At 43.0% G+C, this 16,276-nt stretch overlaps 2 pseudogenes; both read left to right on the top strand.

Annotated features, from left to right (window-relative positions):
* The first annotated feature begins 289 nt into the window (after window positions 1-289).
* LOC138843273 (L-lactate dehydrogenase A chain-like) lies at window positions 290-2,805 on the top strand (annotated as a pseudogene).
* Window positions 2,806-13,018: 10,213 nt separating this feature from the next.
* Window positions 13,019-14,828, top strand: LOC100338672 (NFU1 iron-sulfur cluster scaffold homolog, mitochondrial pseudogene; annotated as a pseudogene).
* Window positions 14,829-16,276: the final 1,448 nt, after the last annotated feature.

The following is a 16,276-nucleotide window of genomic DNA, read 5'->3' as shown; positions in this document are numbered from 1 at the left end:
TGATTCAAGTCCCAGCTGCTCCACTTCCAATCCAGTTCTAAACTAATGCACCAGGGAAAGTAGAGGAAGATGGCCCAAGTGCTTGAGCCCCTGTACCCTACATGGTAGACCCAGATGAAGCTCTTGGAGCCTGGCTTCAGTTTGGCTTAGCTCTGGCCATTGTGGCTATTTAGCTATTTGTGGATTGAACCAGCAGATGGAAGATCCGCCCCCCACTCTCCCTTTCTCTCTCCCTCTCCCTTGCCCTCTCCCTAACGCTGCCTTTCAAATAAATAAATAAATATTTTTTAAAAATCTGCATGAGTTTGAAGAACCAAATCCTGTTCAAACATGTCTAGATCCTAATTGAATGCAAACACTAAGCCAAATAATTGGCAAGATGATTAGAAGGATTTCCTCTTCCCCCAGCATAATTGAAGTGATTTGCACAATGTTGCTACTTGCCAAGGTGGGGAAACCAAGTCTTTGCAGTGGCTGCTATGGTTTGGATATTAGTTTGGGAGTTCCCCAAAGTCCACATTGGCACTATTGGGAGGAGGTGGGACCTTCGGCAGATGGGCCTAGTGAGAGGGCCTTAGGGACCCAGCTCTCATCAGAGAACTCTGTTCCTGGCTCATCTTGTGATCCTTTCTCTGCAGGCACTCAATCATCCACCAAGGGGCCTCTGCTAAAGCCTGTCAAACCATCTTCACTTTCAGTTTCCAAAACTAAACTAAATAAACCTCTCTTGTCTCAAGCATTTCATTGTAAGGGTGAAAAGCTGATATATACAGAGTACCTCAGTTCTAGAGAGGTCCTGCTGGCTGCCTGAATATCTCAAAAGCATCCACACTCCGCTGGGGCCACTGCTACCAAGGTTGGAGCCCATCACTGCACACTCCTCCCCGTGTCCACCCAATGTGCACTGCAAGTTCTTTTTGGTTCCAAGTGTAGTATGGCAAGTCTCAAACATCAGCTGATTCAGAATCTTCTTAGGAAAGAAATGGCCTATGACATCAGTATCTTAATGAAGGACTTCACAGATGAATTTGCTCTTGTTGCTGTCATGGAAGACAAATTGAAGGGAGAGATGATGGATCTCCAACATGGCAGCCTTTTCCTTAGAACCTCCAAAACTGTCTCTGACAAGAACTTAGGGTGACTGCAAACTCTAAGCTGCTTATTATCACAGTTGGGGCATATTAGCAAGCGGAAGAAAGCCATCTTAATTTGGTCCAGCAGAACATGAACATCTTCACATTCATCATTCCTAATATTATAAAATGCAGCCCAAGCTACAACTTGTTTGTTGTTAGTGGCTCTCCCAAAATGCATGTTAATGGAAGAGGTTGCAATCTGGATTCAATTGGGTTCCATTACCTGATAGGAGAGAAAGGCTGGGAATTCACCCATTAAATTTTCATGAGTGGATCCTAGGGCAGCATGGGGATTCAAGTGTGCTTACCGAGTATAGTAAATCCCACTGGTGTCTCCCTAAAGAATCCGGACCTTGACAGGCACTGATGCAGATAAGAAACAGTAGAAGCAGGTTCACAAACAGGTGGTCAACAGAGCTTATAAGGTATCAAACCAAAAGACATCCTGGGTCACTGGACTTCTGTGGCTGATATGGCACAAAGTATAAGGGAGAATCCTAGGCAGGTGCATCCAATAGCCATCATGAGTAAGGGGCTCTGTGAAATAAAGGATGATCTCTCACTTAGTTTTATTTGCATCTTGGGACAAAATGGAAGATGGCTCTGACTCCTAGGGAAGGGAATAGTTTGAGGAAGAGTACAGACACACTTGGGGGAATCCGAAAAGAGTTTGTTTAGTAATATTTATTTATTTGAAAGTTAGCAGGATAGAGAGAGAGAGAATCTTCCATCACTCCCCAAATGGTTGGGATGGTCAGGCCTGTGCCAGGCTGAAGCCATTAGTCTGGAACTCCATCTGGGTTTCCCACATGGGTGGCAAGAGCACAAACATTTGGACCATCTTGTGCTGCCCTACCAGGGCATTAACAGTCATTTGGAAAGAAAGTGTGGTGACCAGGACCCGAGCTGACACTAATATGGGATGCTGGCATGAAAGGCAGAGACTTAGCCTATTGTGCCACAACTCCAGCTCCCAAGAGCTACAATTTTAAATTCTTCCAACGTCACACCACATTACTGTCTAGGCTACACTAGAATTTTAGTTGGAAATTCTGCATGTTGTCTTTTTAATTTGATCTGTAATTAAAGAGGTATATGGGAAGTGAGATACACAGCAGACCCATAGAATGGCAGATGTCCTAAACAGCACTCTGGCCTCAGAATCAGCCCTTAAGGCATGCGGATCTGTCTGAAAAGCCCATGAGAGTATTTCAGGCATGGAAAGCCAAGACACTCTGGAAAAAAAAAAAACCTAAATGAAAGATCTCCGCGAGTGAGATCCCAGTGGAAAGAACGGGTCATCAAAGAAGGAGGTACCTTTCTCTGAAGGGAGGAGAGAACTTCCACTTTGACCATGGCCTTGTCTAAATATGATCAGAGTCAGTGAACTCAGGGGGCTTCCATAGCCTTGGCAGCTCATGACAAGAGCCTAGGGTGATTACTGATGCCATAAACAAGAGTGTCAATTTCTTAAGTCAACAACAGGAGTCACTGTGCACTTACTCCTCATGTAGGATCTTTGTCCTTAGTGTGCTGTACATTGAGATTTAATGCTATAACTAGTACTCAAACAGTATTTTTCACTTTATGTTTCTGTGTGGGAGCAAACTGTTGAAATCTTTACTTAATGTATGCTAAACTGATCTTCTGTATATAAAGAGAATTGAAAATGAATCTTGATGTGAATGGAAGGGGAGAGGGAGTAGGAAAGGGGAGGGTTGCGGGTGGGAGGGACGTTATGGGGGGGAAGCCATTGTAATCCATATTCTGTACTTTGGAAATTTATATTCATTAAATAAAAATTTTTAAAAAAGAGGAAATATTATGATAGCTTGGGGAAAATATTAATTTTCTATAATTAGAAATAGGAATGGTTTAAAGTCCTAAGGCTATTTCCTGATGCTGGATGATACTTATCTTATCCCATCCCGAACTGGCTAGGGTAAAATAGTTCCACCACCCCTGAGGCGTCACTGTCAATGTTGCACATGCTCCAGTGGTCCTTCCAACCAGACACTGTGTGTTATATATCTCCAAGTCCCTCAACAAACTTGCTTAATCCAACTTTTTTTCCCGTCACATCCTTTGATCCAATGTATAAACCCAATATTGCGTGCCCCCTGCATAACTTTTCTAAACCGTCTATTCAGTGGATTTTATGTATCAGTATGCAAAGAAAGAGCTATGTACTAACAATGCCACCAATCATCCAGTGTCATAGCAACTAAATCACCAGAGAAATCTTCAACAGTGACTACTCTGTTATTTATTATTTTAAGATGTTATAAAAGCATCCATACATCAGAGGCAAAAGCTTTATCATGAATTTGTTTTGGGACCCAAATATAGTCAGAATCTTGGGAGGCTGCATCTAATACACAATCACATTTCATTTCATTTACAGAGGTTCTGTTCTGGGGCCAGCATTGTAGTGTACAGGTTTGGCTGCTGCCTGGGATGCCTACATTCCATATGGGCACCGGTCCAAGTCTCAGCTACTCTGCTTGTGATCCAGCTCCCTGCTAATATGTCTGGGAAAGCAGCAGCGCTTCGGCCCCTGCCACCATGTTGGAGACCTGGATGGAGATCCTGGCTCCTTGCTTCAGATTGGCATAGCCCAGGCATTTGCAGCCATTTGGGGAGTAGACTGGTGGATTGGAGTTCCTTAAGTCTCTCCCTACTCTCTCTGTAGCTCTACCGTTCTAATAAAAATAATAAAAAATCTTTTTTTTTTAAAAGCAAGTTTTGATTCTTCAGGGGAAAGGTAAACTAAACTGGAAAACTTGCCTGAGTCCATTTTTATATTGGTGAAGTCATTATTCTGTAGACACCACTTCCATCTTTTCTCCAGTTCCAACACCACAGGGGCCCAGACTCTTGAGCACCCTCAGTGCTCAAAAATCCTGAGTGATTCACTCAGGAAGGAAATTTTAAATTGTACTAGGTCCTAGGAACTTAATGTTGGAGCCAGGAGAAATTACAGATTCCTGTGATAGGGTCATGTTTTCCAAATAAATAAATAAGTAAGTACTTAATGATAACGGCATTTCCAGCCCCATAGTGAGTCCCAGTCTTTGGAGTGGGATCATCAAATTGAAAAATGACCTAAATGGAAGATCTCCACGAGCGAGATCCCAGTGGAAAGAACAGGTCTTCAAAGAAGGAAGTACCTTTCTCTGAAGGGAGGAGAGAACTTCCACTTCAACTATGACCTTGTCTAAATATGATCAGAGTCAGTGAACTCAAAAGGCTGTCTTGATTTGCTTTTCTTCCTAGTAAATAGTATTTTTTGGAGAAGGTTCATCTAACTTTTTATAGAATCCAAAATTCTGGAATGGATTGGATTTTCCTAGTATATGCATAAAGGAAAAAGTTTATCATTTCTAAAAATATCATAGAACCATATAATTACTACTTATAATGTCATCTTAATGAAAATATTATCTAACTGCATAGTTATTTAGTACAAAGTGCACAGAGATCTGGTAATTATTTGGGTGTTACTTTTTAAATCATTGTGGACCAAAGAGAACAAATGATATTGTTCATCTTAGTGTCTACCAGAAAACCAGCAGGCTGTGTGATCTTAATTTTATGCTGAGCAGATAAGCCTTCACAGCTACTTCAGCCACAATAGTGTTCCTGGAAATAATTTCTCTGTGTTCTATAGCAAACCAAGTATCTCATCATCACATTTTTACCCAGAACTCAAACAATCGCATGAGGCAGATGAAGCTCAAATTTATATACAGCCGGCACCGCGGCTCAATAGGCTAATCCTCCACCTTGCAGCGCCAGCACATCGGGTTCTAGTCCCAGTCGGAGTGCCGGATTCCGTCCTGGTTGCCCCTCTTCCAGGCCAGCTCTCTGCTGTGGCCCGGGAGTGCAGTGGAGTATGGCCCAAGTCCTTGGGCCCTGCACCCATATGGGAGACCAGGAGAAGCACCTGGCTCCGGGCTTCGTATCAGCGCAGTGCGCCAGCCGCAGCACACCAGCCGCAGCGGCCATTGGGGGGTGAACCAACTGCAAAGGAAGGCCTTTCTCTCTGTCTCTCTCTCTCACTGTCCACTCTGCCTGTCACCAAAAAAAAAAAAAAAATTATATATAAAGCTTTAAGAGTTTCTGCAATTTCTGATGTGACATTTGTTACAGACTATCTTTGCAGGTCTTGTCTAAAATTCAGCTCTCCATGCACATTTCCCAAGCCAGCTCCTCTTCCTGGGTTAACCTTGCATGTGGTAGCATCATCTCTTCCCAGTCACCCATGGTAAAAATGACCTGAAATTCAACTTTTGCCCCTTTATCTCCAGTGTTTTCCTGCTGCCAAAAGGCTTTTCCTGGGCCTGATCCTGGCCCCACTCTTCCAAAGCCTTCAGGGATGTCCAGTGTTAAATGTTTGACCTTTCTTCCCATGGATGGATTAAAATAAGGTATGAAAATGTCCTCTGAGGGGCCAGTGCCTGCAGCACTGGCATCCCATATAGGCAACGGCTTTAGTCCTGGCTGCTCCACCTCCTATCCAGCTCCCTGCTAATGTGCAGGAGAAAGCAGTGGGAGATAGCCCAAGTACTCGGGCCCCTGCACCCACGTGGGGGACCCAGAATCAGCTCCTGGATCCTGCCTTCAGATTGGCCCATCTCTGACCATTGGAGCCATTTGGGGAGTGAACCAGCGGATAAGAGACCTCTCTCTCTCTCTCTCTCTCTCTCTCTCGGGCTCTCCCTTTCTCTGTGCTACTCTGCCTTTGAAATAAAATGAATAAATCTTTTAAAAATTAAAGAAAATGTCTTCTGAAAACTAACGAATACTATTTAATTACAAATAAAAATATTTACTTGTTTATTATCTTAACTTATATGAACTAAAATCCAGATAAACTTTTGAAGGAGGCCTCAGGGGAATCACTTCCTTGAGGATCTCTGGACCAGCACAGTTGCTCTGGAAGATCTGGGAACTGGGCAAGGAGAATCAGCCTGTAGCCACAAAAGCAACAAAGGCAGACCCTGTGGTCATGATCAGGATGCAGATGGTTTCAAGAGGACTCTTGGCATTGGTTTTCTGGTATTAATTACATGTTATTTGGATGCGGCCTGTAGAAAGCAATTTTGTAATAGGAGCTCTGGTTAGGATACCACTGATGGGGCAATCCATATCCATGCATATGAATTGGGTGTATGGGACCCTGCTAAGGGTTAGGGGTTGCTACAGCTCAAACTACTACAAGGAGCATATATAGACCCCTCTCCCATGAAAAGCTGGAATAATAATTGAATAAACGTGCCAGCTATTCATTTTCTATCCCTTTCCATCCAGCTGAAGAACAGAAAGCACTAGAAAGAAGATAAAATAAGCCAGAGATTAGGCACCATTCCTTGGTATGGGGGAATTTAAGAGGGCAAAAGAGTTGTCCCTTAAGGGCCGATGCTGTGGCGTAGCAGGTAAAGCCACTGCCTGCAGTGCTGGCATCCCATATGGATCCCTGTTCAAGTCCCGGCTGCTCTACTTTCGATCGAGCTCTCTGCTGTGACCTGGGAAAGCAGTGAAAGATGGCCCAAGTCCTAGGGTCCCTGCACCCACATGGGAGACCTGGAAGAAGCTCCAGCAGTTGTGGCCATCTAGGGAGTGAACCAGCGGATGGAAAATCTCTCTCTCTCTCTCTCTCTCTCTCTGCCTCTGCCTCTCTATTACCCTGCCTTTCAAATAAATAAATAAATAAATAGAGTCGTCTCTTTACTTAGGATTTGGTAGACAGAGGTAGAGGAAGAGAGTAAGAATAATAAAGAAAGACCTATAGTTTCTACTAATCTCCTACCAGTACCTTTTTTTTTTTTTTTTTACCAGTACCTCCTATTGGTGAAACTAAGTAGGAAATAAATCAACATTTAGGAAATGAGCCAGTATCATAGGCTTTCTCTCCTTCTCTCTGTCTCTCTCTTTAGGGCTCTCAAATTTAAAAGTTCATCTTGGGGCTGGCGCTGTGGCTTAGTGAGTAAAGCCATTACCTGCAATGCCAGCATCCAATATGGTGTCGGTTCATGCCCCAGCTGATCAACTTCCAATCCAGCTCTCTGCTATAGCCTAGTAAAGCAGTAGGAGATGGGCCAAGTCCTTGGGCCCCTATACCCGTGTGGGAGACCCAGAAGAAGCTCCAGGCTCCTGGCTTCAGATCGGCACAGCTCCGGCCGTTGTGGCCATCTGGGGAGTGAACCAGTGGATGGAAGACCTCTCTCTCTCTCTCTCTCTCTCTCCCTCCCTCTCCCTCTCCCTCTTCCTCTTCCTTTTCCTCTGCCTCTGCCTCTCTGTAACTCTGCCTTTCAAATAAACAAATAAATCTTTAAAAAGTTCATCTTATAAATCATAAAAGACATGAAAGCTGGAGGCATTTTAATAGCATAATGCACATATATATGCATTTTATGATGCTTTTGTTCTCAACAGATATATAAGCATGCAAAGTAAGACATCAAATAATATGGTGACTAGGAAAACTGGGATGAAAAAATCTGATCTTGATTTTGCCCACAGCCCCATCCTCCTGTATGTTTTATCTTGGTCAATGATACCACATTCAGCAAGTCAGACACTAGATACTGGACTTTGCTACCCTATCTTTTTGGGCATCACTCTTGAGCATTTTGCTTCCTGAGTATTTCTCAAACTTACCTTTTCACCATATCTAGCACACACTAGGCCTTAATTCTTTCTTGCCTGTCCAGATCCAATGGTTTTGTCAAGGGGTGGACAAAAAGCAGCTCATCTTCTACTGGAAAGCAGACACATAGCAATGAACTCCTTTAAAGCAAGAACTGGTTTGTTCGCTTCCTCATGTGCTGAGTCCCTAGGACAGTGCCTGGCAAGGAGATGCTCAATATAGGATTTTGTAGGTGAATGGAGCCATACTTTTCCCTGATGGGAGCAAGATTTACAGAAGATGTTTTAACTAGCAGAATAATGTCATGCATTCTACCAACAAGCATCCTGAATGACAGTCTTTTGCTGACTTAATGTACATTCCTAATTTATCCCTCATAACAGAAATGTTCTCCTATTATCCTCATTCCCAGTTGTAAAGAAGAGCCTTGCTTCAGTCAACTTGGACAATTGGTGGAAGGCATTCCTCTAGCCATGGTTTCTGGGCTAGCATGGGAACCTCCAGAGATGAACCAGACTCTCCCCGAGGCTTGGACCTCGGTTGGAAGTGAAAAAAGAGTAGGCAGTTTTTAACCATGGTTACTTTTGAAAGAGTTCAGAGAACCAGTGACTCCAGCAACTGCAGAGACTTGGCTATGTCTGGTCTTACTGTTTTATGAGATAGTAAATTTTCTCAACATATAAAAAGGGGTCTCTGTTACTTAAAACCAAGGGAATGCTAATGGGAAATTTAACTCTTCTCCTCTAATATTTCCTAAATACACATGCACACCTTTAAAGGTCTTTTTGTTCTACCTATAATCAGAAAGGACCCTGCTATTGAAATTTTGTCACAGTCAGCATTTGGAACTCCAGCGCATACCATATAGAAGGAGGGAAAGTGAGGTGGGGAAGAAAAGGCTTGTGCCAAAAAGAAAGGGAAGGGGCTGGTGCTGTGCTATAGAAGGAAAACCCTTCACCTGTGGTGCCGGAATCCCATATAGAAACCAGCTTGAGTCCCAGCTGCTCCTCTTTTGACTTAGCTCTCCGCTATGGCCTAGGAAAGCAGTAGAGGATGGCCCTCTTGGGGCTCCTTCTCCAATAGGAGAAGAGCCAAGCTCTTGGGACCCTGCACCCATGTGGGAGACCTGGAAGTAGCTCCTGGCTCCTGACTTTGGATCGGCCCAGCTTCAGCCGTTGCAACCATTTGGGGAGTGAACTAGCAGATGGAAGACCTTTCTCTCTCTCTCTCTCTCTCTCTCTCTCTCTCTCTCTCTCTCCCTTTCTGTCTGTAACTCTACCTCTAAAATAAATAAATAAAAAATCTTTAAAATTATTTATTAAAAATAAAGACAGGGAAGTGATTGGAAAATACTCCTCACACATAAGGTAACAGGAAATCAAACAAATGTGAAGGAAGACACTGGTTGCTGGGACAGTTCTTTGAGTTGTTATCAGTCCATAATTTTGCCAGATTTCCTAGGAAAATCACGTTTGGAAACAATTGGCCTGAAGTCAGGGTACATTCTATAGTCACACAACTGAGTGAAGTTCACATGATGATGAGAAATCATTATTGTCTCATTAATTTGGCACCACCTTTTGAGCCACTAAGGTAACTTGTCCATAATTAGAATTCCACCGTCAACACCAGATTTAACCTCTGAGTCAGACTGACCTTTTCTGATCCCAATAAAGAATTTTATGTCACAAAACAGATTAAAACATTTTGTATCCCTTTTATCTAATTTACACATCATGGAATTATTTCAGCTTCTTTTTTTCCCTGGTTATAATATCCTCCTCCTTGTAAAAGAAAAATCTTTATAGGTATGACTCACCCTAAGAGATTCATTTAGATAATGTAAGGCCTTTCCATTCCTTGTTTTGAATAAAGGATAGAAAATGTGAGGGGGCTCCATCGAAATGTTTTATATAGTAACATTTCTTAAATATATTAATGAAATCATTTAGTAATCAAAATTTCATCCCTAATATTCCTTGACAGTTTCCTTTTGAAAAGCAATTATTCTAGAACTAAAAAAGGAAACGATAAAGAAAAAAAAGGAATATATTAGAAACAAACTAACATTATTTTAACTCCAAAACACTCAGAAACATCTGGAAGCAAGATGAGTAGCAAGATAATAGATGTAGTGGTTCCAGTCCTGTCCCCAGTTCCCTAGAAGGAAAATATTATGTCCTTTGTCATAGGGGCAGGCCCTATCCCTCTGTGGTTGGCCAAGGAAGCCCTTAGAACTCAGTGTGGAAATTTGAGGAGCGCCCATCCTTTGCTCTCAAGACTTGCTCATCCGATGGCTGTCCCTGCTTAGGGGGCTGTAGATCAACAAAGAAGCAACTTCAGTGGTGCACCTCCTTCTTCAGTATTTAGATAGTCAAAGCATTGGTGACACAAGGGAATCTGGTGCTATTTGAATAGCAAAAGCTTGAGTTCCGCATGCTAAAGAAATTGAAGGACCTCAATAGACATTTTTCAAAAGAAGAAATCCAAATGGCCAACAGGCACATGAAAAAATGTTCAAGGTCACTAGCAATCAGGGAAATGCAAATCAAAACCACAATGAGGGTTCACCTCACCCCGGTTAGAATGGCTCACATACAGAAATCTACCAACAACAGATGCTGGCGAGGATGTGGGGAAAAAGGGACACTAACCCACTGTTGGTGGGAATGCAAACTGGTCAAGCCACTATGGAAGTCAGTCTGGAGATTCCTCAGAAACCTGAATATAACCCTACCATTCGACCCAGCCATCCCACTCACTCCTTTGAATTTATCCAAAGGAATTTAAATTGGCAAACAAAAAAGCGGTCTGCACCCTAATGTTTATTGCAGCTCAATTCACAATAGCTAAGACCTGGAACCAACCTAAATGCCCATCAACGGTAGACTGGATAAAGAAATGATGGGATATGTATTCTTTAGAATACTATACCGCAGTAAGAAACAACGAAATCCAGTCATTTGCAACAAAATGGAGGAATCTGGAACACATCATGCTGAGTGAAATAAGCCAATCCCAAAGGGACAAACACCATATGTTCTCCCTGATCGGTGACAACTGACTGAACACCAAAAAGGAAACCTCCTGAAGTGAAATGGACACTATGGGAAACGGTGACTTGATCAGCATAGCCCTGACTGTTAATGAACAACTTAATACATTATCCTTCTTAGTATATTTTTTGTCTGTTCTACTTAATATGACTGGTTTAATTCTGTAATTAATACACAGTTATTCTTAAGTGTTGAAAATTAACTGAAATGTGATCCCTGTTAAACATAAGAGTGGGAATAAGAGAGGGAAGAGATGTATAATTTGGGACATGCTCAAGCTGACTTGCCCCAAATGGTAGAGTTAGAAACTTACCAGGGGATTCCAATTCAATCCCATCAAGGTGGCATGTACCAATGCCATCTCACTATTCCAAGTGATCAATTTCAGTTCACAATTGATCATAATGAAAGGACTAAGAGTCAAAGGGAGCACATAAACAAGTCTAGTACCTGCTAACACTAACCGATGGAATAAATAAAGGGGAGAGTGATCCAACATGGGAAGTGAGATACTCAGCAGACTCATAGAATGGCAGATGTCCTAAATAGCACTCTGGCCTCAGAATCAGCCCTAAAGGCATTCGGATCTGGCTGAAAAGCCCATGAGAGTATTTCAGGCATGGAAAGCCAAGACACTCTGGCAAAAGATCTCTGTGAGTGAGATCCCAGTGGAAAGAACAGGTCTTCAAAGAAGGAGGTACCTTTCTCTGAAGGGAGGAGAGAACCTCCACTTTGACTATGACCGTGTCTAAACAAGATAAGAATCGGAGAACTCAGAGGGCTTCCATAGCCTTGGAAACTCATGACTGGAGTATAGGGAGATTACTGATGCCATAGACAGGAGTGTCAATTGGTAAAGTCAACAACAGGGGTCACTGTGCACTTACTCCTCATGTAGCATCTCTGTCCTTAATGTGCTGTGCATTGAGATTTAATGCTATAACGAGTACTCAAACAATATATTTCACTTTGTGTTTCTATGGGGGTGCAAACTGTTGAAATCTTTACTTAATGTACACTAAACTGATCCTCTGTAAAAAAAAAAAAGAAAGAAAAAGAAATTATCAATTCCCAACTTGACTCTCACTGGGATTAAACATGACAATAGGTCTGATCTGATTTCATCATCATTTAAAAAAATCATCTATTATTTTTCACTTTATGTTTCTGTGTGGGAGCAAACTGTTGAAATCCTTACTTAATGTATACTAAGCTGATCTTCTGTATATTAAGATAATCGAAAATGAATCTTGATGTGAATGGAAGGGGAGAGGGAGTGGGAAAGGGGAGGGTTGTGGGTGGGAGGGACGGTATGGGGGGGAAGCCATTGTAATCCATAAGTCATACTTTGGAAATTTATATTCATTAAATAAAAGTTAAAAAAAAAAGAAACCCATCACTATTTGAAAAGAAAATTTATCCTTATCTTAGGCTGTATAAAAAAAATCAACTCTGCAGAGAATAAAGACTTAGAATATGAAAATAAAGTATTTTGGTATCTTATAAAAATGTGAAAAAAAAAAGAAATTGAACTAAAACGTGTCTGATGGGAATTTCCATAAATGCTAATCAACACAAAAGGGCAGAGCATTTTTGATTCATCCAACACAAGGGGGACTGGAGGTTATCGTGAGCATGTTGCCCCATGATGAGCACACCCAAAAGCTGTGTTGAAGGACAGAGATGAGCAGGAGAGAGGCAGCAGCAGCGAGCAGGTGGGACTGGCATGCGATCATGTACCCTTGAGCCATGAGTGTAAAGAGGGGGTTGCGTGTGAGTGCAGCCTGCTGAAATCCTTGCTTAGTATATACTAAGTTGATCTTCAGTATATAAAGGTGTTTAATTAATGCTATAACTAGTATTCAAATAGTATTTTACACTTTGTGTTTCTGTGTGGATGCAAACTGTGGAAATCTTTACATAAAATATGCTAAATTGATCTTCTGTATATAAAGATAATTGAAAATTAATCTTGATGTGAATGGAAGGGGAGAGGGAGTGGGAGAGGGGAGCGTTGTGGGTGGGAGGGAAGTTATGGGAGGGGGGAAGCTATTGTAATCCATAAGCTGTACTTTGGAAATTTATGTTCATTAAATAAAATAAAATAAAAAGAAGGGGTTGCCAAATAGTTGACCCAATCAGGACCTCCTGTGAGGTGTGGTGAGGGTTGCCTCATGGAAAAAGACCTTCCGCCCAAGGCAGACCTGGATCTGGAGCTGACGCTGCTCGGTAAGAAGCCCATGGCCACCCTCCTGGACAAGGTGGCTAAGGTCCTGGCCATGCAGCTCACTGCTGGAACAGAAGACAAATATAAATGCTCCATTCCTCCCATGGGGCAGCCTTTGTTGTCCCTGACATCACCCCTTGCCAGAGAAGAAATGGAGAAGGTTCTCTGGAGTAAGCTACCAGTCAATGACCCCCCATAATGTTCTGGACTGGCAGAAATGTACTGCTTCCTTGGCGCTTGGTTCATGTGTCATTGTCATCAGAGTCTGGAGGGACCCATGCACCAGGACTGAGCCTGCAGGCTGCAGTCATGTGTCACTGGCATCATGGTCCAAAGGGACCAGTGCACTGGTGGCTCTCTCAGGGTGCCCTCAGAGGATGGTCTCTCCAGCTCCTTCACAGAAGTCCATGGGCAGGGCCCAGGGAGACCCAATGCTGGCCTGCATCTGTCATCAAGATGCAGATGGTGCTGGCTTTATGACTCTGATGAAAAATAAGCCATGAATGCTGCTGACATCGATACAGAGAGTAGTAGAAATACATCACACAGAAGGCAGCAGATGGCACTCCAGGACCAAAATGATGGTGGCCTGGAGGGCTAGGGAGCTGTGGCTACTGCAGCAGGGTTGTGTAGTAGATTCTGTCATGTGACCAGAAATCCATACACCATCAGGAAACAGCCCTGGGGCCAGCACTGTGGCATAGTAGGCTAAGCTTCTGCCTGCAGCTCTAGCATCCCATATGGATACTGATTCATGCCCCAGCTGCTCCTCTTCTAACCCCATTCTCTGCTATAGCCCTGGAAAGCAGTGGAAGAAGACCCAAGTGCTTGGGCTCTGCATCCACTTAGTGGACCCAGGGGAAGTTCCTAGCTTCAGACCAGCCTAGTTGCAGCCCTTGCAGCCATTCGAGGTGAGAGCTGTGTGAACTGGAGGATCAAAGACCTCTCTCTCCCTCTTTCTCTCTTCCTTTCAAATAAATAAATAGATCTTTAAAAAAAGAAAAAGAAACAGCCCCTGCATCCTTGTGTAATAACACGACAGTGAGATACATGTTCATTCAAACACAAGATGTCTGAAATCCCAACAGTTTATAGCAGGAAAGCAAATTCTTGAGACTAGGGCATGGGTTTGGCCACAGCAGCTTCAGCATTTTCTCCCTTCTGGAAAGGCAATTATTTTAGATCGAAGGAGTACAAAGAGGCTTCTTGGGGCCAGATCTCATCACTGTATGAAAGATAATGAAAAACTAGACTGGAATACACTGAAACCAGGTATTTATACAGCTACCACAGACTTCTCTGCATCTGATTTGCCTCTAGTTACTGAGGAAACATCTTCAGGTTAAGCAGAATTTAATAAGATGATAAAGTTGTAGCAATGATTAAGGAATATAGATACTAGAATACGGCCAACTGTGCATGAAGATGGAAGAAACAAAATCCATAAAGGCTTTGAAGACAGCACATACGCCTCAAATCCCAAGGTTCTTGTACAAATGCCCCAACTCTATCATTACTCTGAAAAGTAGAATTCAGAATATGTTGCAGTTTTATGTTCCAGAAGTACAAGGTATAGAATAGTTATGGATGACAAATCAGATGGAAAAGAAGCAAATTCACCTTATAATAATCTCAGTTTTCTTTGGGTACCACAGTTGGACTTACTGATAGCTAATAAAACATGTCATTCCTTCAGGAAAAGAGAAAGAAAAGCAGGCCTGCCCAGAAGTCCTGGTTACCAACACCCTGCCTTCTGAGAGACCCACGAAACCCAGGAATGAAAACCCAGTGCACCACACTGTTCAAATCCCCACCCCCAGCACTACCCACATCATCACACCCATGAAAGGCCTGATTAGAACAGGATGGAAAAAAGTCTCCCAACAACAACAAAAAGGAGGAGGAGATAGAAAAGAATCAAAGACAGAGAAGGTCCACCTCCCTAGGGTATGAGAGCCTGGATGCTATGGAAGCCAGGCCTGCAGAATAAACTGGTTCCCTAGACATCCCATCTGCCCTTCCCCACATCCACCTTGTCTGTGGGATGGAGGAAAATTCACTGGAGCCCTCAGGGCCATCCCAAAAGACCATCAGTCTGTGTGTGGCCAGCAAGGCGTGACTTGGGCTTGCTGAGAAGGTGAAAGGCATGGACTACAGCAAGGGGAGGACTCAGCCAAGTGGTCACAGAGAAGCTGGTGGCCCTCTCCAAACCAGGCAAGAACCCCCACCAGATACAACCCACCCAAGAAGAGGCACAGCATAAAGTTAGTTTGTCTCAGAGACTGGGGCAGCCAAAATGAGCATTTCACTGTGAGGCTGTAGCAGATGGACAGAACTTGCAAGGTGCTGGTCCAAACAAAAAGTGGCAAAGGTTCACTTGTGGCTTGTTAAGCTTCCCTTGATGCACCTCTTTCCTTCAAACCCAATGAAAATAAGAGTCCCAGAGGTGACCAAAAATTGCTATTCAGCCACATAACCTTGGCTTTAGCATGGGCGGCCCCTACCCCCAACTTTTCAGGATCAGAAAGAGGTCAAGGGCTAGGAATTGTTACACCAACCCTGGAGGCTACAGGAGTGCTGTTGCCGGGTATACAGAAGCTGCAGGTGACAGGGCAACAGCAGACTCCAGGGACTTCTTCACTGACTGTTGCAGCTGCTGTGATTTCGGGTCTTCCTAGAGTGTCTGAAAGTCTTACACAGGAAACAACCTATTTACCCCAGTTTCCTGTCAACTCCAAAACCTAAAGTAGACAGGTGTCTCTTTCAATGCAAAAGTCTAGCAATGCATTCTATGGAAAGAATGACTTAATCCAGAAACAGATAATGATGCATTTTACCCTACTTTTATCTGAATGATGCCTATGACAGATGGAAATGATGTCCCCACATCTGAAGCCAGAGCAACGGCATGTCTTGTCTTATTCGATGTGCAGGTCAAACACTGGGGACATCCAGAGAATCTTACCTGACACTGAGTTAACTTCTCCCACCTTTTGTAAATGCTCTGGTGGATTCCTGTATGTGGATGTAATATTCCGCAACTGGATTAGCAAGAGTGTGCACTGAAAAAGTATCGAATTAGTGCTTCTATTACTAGTGCAGAAACAGACTGGCTTCAAATGGTAGCTAACCTCAGATTTTCTAAGTCCAAATCACAGGATTCTTAGATTTGTTTACATTTGTGTGAATGTATTAACTTATTTGA

Source organism: Oryctolagus cuniculus, chromosome 8, assembly GCF_964237555.1.
Source record: "Oryctolagus cuniculus chromosome 8, mOryCun1.1, whole genome shotgun sequence".
NCBI lineage: Eukaryota > Metazoa > Chordata > Mammalia > Lagomorpha > Leporidae > Oryctolagus > Oryctolagus cuniculus.
Note: the sequence above shows the minus strand (reverse complement) of the source record. Positions and strands in the feature narration are given on the sequence as shown.